The sequence below is a fragment of the Ranitomeya variabilis genome, chromosome 8, assembly GCF_051348905.1.
Source record: "Ranitomeya variabilis isolate aRanVar5 chromosome 8, aRanVar5.hap1, whole genome shotgun sequence".
Classification (NCBI taxonomy): Eukaryota; Metazoa; Chordata; class Amphibia; order Anura; family Dendrobatidae; genus Ranitomeya; species Ranitomeya variabilis.
Genome location: NC_135239.1, coordinates 183,262,647 through 183,268,646, shown reverse-complemented (window position 1 = coordinate 183,268,646; position 6,000 = coordinate 183,262,647).

The following is a 6,000-nucleotide window of genomic DNA, read 5'->3' as shown; positions in this document are numbered from 1 at the left end:
CATTGAAGATGAAACGTGGATGGGTCTATCAGCATGATAATGATCCCAAGCACACCGCTAAGGCAACGAAGGAGTGGCTTCGTAAGAAGCATATGAAGGTCCTGGAGTGGCGTAGCCAGTCTCCAGATCTCAACCCCATAGAAAACCTTTGGAGGGAGTTGAAAGTCTGTGTTGCCCAGCGACAGGCCCAAAACATTACTGCTCTAGAGGAGATCTGCATGGAGGAATGGGCCAACATACCACAAACAGTGTGGGCCAACCTTGTGAAGACTCACAGAAAACGTTTGACCTCTGTCATTGCCAACAAAGCATATATAACAAAATATTGAGATGAACTTTTGTTAGTGACAAAATACTTATTTTCCACCATAATTTGCAAAATAAATCTTGCCAAATCAGACAAGGGGATTTTATGGATTTGTTTTCTCATTTTAACTCTCATAGTTGTGTTCTACCTATAAGGTCAATTACAGGCCTCTCTCATCTTTATAAGTGGGAGAACTTGCACAATTGGTGGCTGACTAAATACTTTTTTTCCCCACTGTATACAGGGTGTTATACCCAGTTTGCAGTCTTATACAGGGTGTTAGGGCTAGCGGAACGCACCGAGTAAATATAGATGTTATTATTGGTGCGTTCGCAGCCCGGGGTCCACCGTGCAGGAGGAACCTGCTGCTAGCAAATGACGGCACTATATGGCGGTTTAAGCGAACTCTGTTACTTCACAGAGTCGCATGGAAACAAGACGCTGTGCCCTGTTAACCCCACAGGAGTACACAGCTAACTGCCGAGCTGAAGGCAGTCTGTGGTCACACACACATACAATCTCCTCACCGGAGAAGCCGGTATTCTAGGGGCTATTTCAGCCGGGGCCCTAGATCCACACACACAATCTCCTCGCCGGAGGTGCCGGCATTCTAGGGGCTTATTTCAGCTGAGTCCCTGAACACACACATAAATGTGACCACACAGGCGCATGCACAAAACTGATTCAATACTAGCGCATGGCCGTGCGGCCATGAGAGCCTTAAATAGTTGCAGCACGTACAGGACCTTCCTAGAAGGACCAATGAGAGGTTGCCACAGAGCGTGAGCACCTACAGGACCTTAGCTGCAGTGTCTGATCATGTGACCCTCGATCTCCACTGAGAGATCTCACTCTGGGCATGCTCAGAACGAGAAAAGTAGGACTTAGTCCCAGAAGCGTCTGCTCGCCGCTGCCCAGCACTGACTTCAATGGTAGAAGCAGGAAAAGCAGCAGTAACTCTCTGTACAGAGTCAGACTGAGCGAGACGTTGGGACGGACGTCTCTGCTGAGCAGGTTCCACTGCGGCAGGGGAAGAATGGGAGACCGCAGCGGAGATGGCCCGAGATTCCCCCCGTGCAAATGTGGGATCTCGACCCCTAACATTACCCCCCCTCCTTGGACCTCGCTATGTTCGAAGGCAGCAATGAGCTGCGGAGCTCGAATATGCTCAGCAGGCTCCCAGGACCTGTTCTCTCTGCCATAACCCCTCCAATCCACCAAATAATTTTTTTTGCCACGTACCACCTCGCACCCCAAGATAGCGTTCACCTCGTAATCATCCGAAGATGAACCCGATGTCCCGGCAGATGACTCGGAAAACCGGGACATGAATACGGGCTTCAAGAGGGACACATGAAAGGTGTCGTGATACCCAGGCGTGGCGGAAGGGCTAAACGGTAGACCACAGGGTTAACCTGTTCAAGGACCTTGAAAGGACCCAAGTAGCGAGGTGCAAACTTAGTGGACTCAACTCGCAGCCTGACGTTACGGGCGGAGAGCCACACTAAATCACCAGGAGCAAAGGTCGGAGCGGGGCGCCGATGTGTATCGGCGGAGGACCTCATTCTCTCCTTGGAGGCCCAAATGGCATCCTGAGTGCGGTCCCAAATGTCCCGTGCCTCCACAGCCCAGTCTGCCACCCTGGAGTCGGCGGAAGACACGGGCATGGGCACAGGTACCCGCGGATGCTGACCATAGTTAAGGAGGAATGGAGTCTGTCCAGTGGAGTCAGCTACAGCGTTGTTCAATGCAAACTCTGCCCACGATAGCAAAGATGCCCAGTCATCCTGCCTGGCAGAGACAAAATGTCGCAGATATGTGACCAAGGTCTGGTTGGCCCTCTCTACCAACCCATTCGTCTCGGGATGATACGCAGAGGAGAGATTCAACTCAATGCTGAGAAGATGACAAAGCTCTCTCCAGAACCGAGACGCAAACCGGGGACCCCGGTCACTGACAATTTTGTCCGGCATACCGTGTAGACGGAAGATGTGTTTAATAAACAACGCTGCCAAGGCCCGTGCAGAAGGTAGCCGGGGAAGCGGCACCAAGTGCACCATCTTAGAAAAATGATGGGTGATAACCCAAATGATGGTACAGCCACGAGATTTGGGCAAACCCACCACAAAGTCCATCCCGACCATCTCCCAGGGCCTGTCTGCCACCGGCAGGGGATATAATAACCCAGCTGGCCGTTGTCGAGAAGACTTATTTTTGGCGCAGGAGACACACGCCCAAATATAGTCTCCGACGTCACGGACCATATGTGGCCACCAGATCGTTCTCGCCAGCAGCTCAGATGTCCTTTTAGTCCCAAAGTGCCCACTCACTCTGGACGAATGAGCCCAAGAGAGAACCTCCGGTCGCAAATTTGCTGGCACAAAAGTCCTACCCGGGGGCACAGACTCAAGCGAAACCGGAGCCAAGGTCCTCAGACTCTCAGAAGGGACAATAAGCCGAGGTTCCTCCTCCTCCGCTGATGACACTACGGAGCGGGAGAGAGCATTGGCACGAATGTTCTTCTCCCCAGAAAGAAAATGGAGAGTGAAATGGAACCGGGAGAAGAACAGGGACCATCTGGCCTGGCGAGAATTTAGCCGCTGGGCAGTCTGAATGTAGACCAAATTCTTGTGGTCGGTGAAAACTTGGAAGGGAAAACGAGCCCCCTCCAAGAGATGTCTCCACTCCGAGAAGGCCAACTATATAGCTAGCAACTCCCTGTCCCCGATGGAATAATTCCTCTCTGCCGGTGTGAAGGTCTTAGAGAAAAAGAAGCAGGGATGCTTCCGACCTTGAGCATCCTTTTGGAATAGGACTGCACCTGCACCGACAGATGAGGCATCCACCTCCATTATGAAAGGTTTATCTACATCGGGGCGATGTAGAATGGGAGCACTAGCAAAGTGGGACTTAATAGAGAGGAAGGCCTTGGAGACCTCTTCTGACCACAATTTGGGATTTGCTCCCTTTTTGGTGAGGGCAACCAAAGGAGCTACCAAAGTTGAGAAGTGGGGAATGAACTGGCGATAGTAATTAATGAACCCCATAAAGCGCTGCACCGCTTTTAGAGAATGGGCTTCCTGCCAGTCCATCACATCCTGTAGCTTGGCAGGATCCATAGCCAATCCTTGGGCCGAGATGATATAGCCCAGGAAAGGCAAAGACTCCTGCTCAAACACACACTTCTCCAACTTGGCATAGAGGGAATTTGCCCGTAGGAGATTGAAGACTTTGCACACATCTCTCCGGTGGGAGTCTATGTCTGGAGAGTAGATGAGAATATCATCCAGGTAGACTACCACCGAGGTGGAGAGCATATCCCGGAAGATATCCTTTACAAAGTCTTGGAAAACGGCTGGGGCATTACAGAGCCCAAAGGGCAACACCAGATACTCATAGTGCCCATCCCTGGTGTTAAAAGCCGTCTTCCATTCGTCCCCCTCACGGATGCTAATCAGGTTGTAAGCACCCCGCAGATCTAGTTTGGTAAACACTCTTGCTCCCCGAAGCCTGTCAAAAAGCTCAGATATCAGGGGCAGAGGGTACTTGTTCTTAACGGTGATGGCGTTAAGACCCCTGTAATCAATGCATGGACGTAATTCTCCGTTCTTCTTCTGTACAAAGAAGCACCCAGCCCCTGCAGGTGACACAGACTTCCTAATGAATCCCCTTGCCAAATTCTCCTGGATGTACTGAGACATAGCCTCCATCTCTGGGAGAGACAATGGGTAGACTCGACCCCGGGGAGGCTCAGCACCAGGCAAGAGGTCAATAGGACAGTCATAGGGGCGGTGAGGCGGAAGAGTCTCCGCAGCCCTTTTGGAGAACACGTCCGCATAGGGCCAATATTGCTTGGGGAGAGAGGAGAGATCTGCGGGTACCTCAGTTGTAGCAACCTGAACGCATTCCCTCTGACATCTACCCCCACAAGATTTACTCCATCCCAAAATCCTGCCAGTGGACCACTCAATATGAGGAGAGTAGTACCATAGCCAAGGTATCCCTAACAGGACCTCATCAATTCCCTCTGGAATGACGAGCAGAGATATTATCTCCTGATGAGATGGCGACATGGATAGCGTAAATGGGATGGTCTGGTGTGTAATCTGTGAGGGCAGTGTCGACCCATTCACCACTCGTACGGTCACTGGTTGGGCGAGCATCACCAGAGGTATTGCGTGTCGTTGGGCGAAGGCAGAAGACATAAAATTGCCTTCCGCCCTGGAGTCTACGCAAAGCTCTACCGAATGAGTGGATGGGCCAATGGTAATTGTCCCCTTAAAGGACAATTTGGAGGCAAACGTCGTCGTGTCCAGTGAACCTCCACCCACTACCACTAGACGCTGATGTTTCCCCGACCGCTGAGGACATCTGGTGGCAAAATGTCCTGACTGCCGGCAAACATGACAGACCCTAAGTGCACGAGCAGTCCGGGACTTAGGTCCCGCTTGTGGCAACTCCATGGCCTCATGTGACTCGGTTGCCTGAACTGGAGATTCCAAAGGTTTGACGAAGGTGGGAACCAGCCGAAACCTCTGCCTACACTGGGCTCGCTCTAACCTCCGCTCGTGAAAACGGAGGTCAATACGAGTAGATACAGTTATTAACTCCTCCAGTGTGGCGGGAATCTCCCTAGTGGCCAGAGCGTCCTTAACATGATCAGCCAGCCCCCTCCAAAATATAGGGATGAGGGCTTTATCCGACCACTCCAGCTCAGATGCCAAGGTGTGGAAGTGGACGGCAAAATGGCTGACCAAGGACGAGCCCTGAGTCAATGCCAACAGTTGGAGCGCCGTATCATGGGTGACTCGAGGTCCTCAAAAGACCTGTTTCAGAGTGCTCAGAAACAGCGGAGCACTCTGCACCAAATGATTACCACGCTCCCACAGCGGCGTAGCCCACTCCAAAGCCCTGTCCGACAGGAGGGACATAATGAAGCCCACCTTTGCCCGCTCTGTAGGGAAACGTGGAGTCAGAAGCTCGAGGTGTATTGAGCACTGACTCACGAAACCCCTACAAGATTTGCCATCACCAGAGAATTTTTCTGGCAGCGGGAGGCGAGATAGGGTCGGAACAGGAGTGGCAGTGGACAAAGTTGCTGCAGCCACGCAAGCAGCCTGAACAGCTACTGCGGTAACATCCACAGCTGAGGTTGTGCGCTCGAGAGCCGCCAACCTACCCTCCAGCTGCTTGATGTACCGCAAAGATTGTTGTTTGTCCGCCATTATTAGCCAGACCCTGGCGCTAGTATTATGTTAGGGCTAGCGGAACACACCGAGTAAATATAGATGTTATTATTGGTGCGTTCGCAGCCCGGGGTCCACCGTGCAGGAGGAACCTGCTGCTAGCAAATGACGGCACTATATGGCAGTTTAAGCGAACTCTGTTACTTCACAGAGTGGCACGGAAACAAGACGCTGTGCCCTGTTAACCCCACAGGAGTTCACAGCTAACTGCCGAGCTGAAGGCAGTCTGTGGTCACACACACACACAATCTCCTCGCCGGAGGTGCCGGCATTCTAGGGGCTTATTTCAGCCGAGTCCCTGAACACACACATAAATGTGACCACACAGGCGCATGCACAAAACTGATTCAATACTAGCGCATGGCCGTGCGGTCATGAGAACCTTAAATAGTTGCAGCACGTACAGGACCTTCCTAGAAGGACCAATGAGAGGCTGCCACAGAGCGT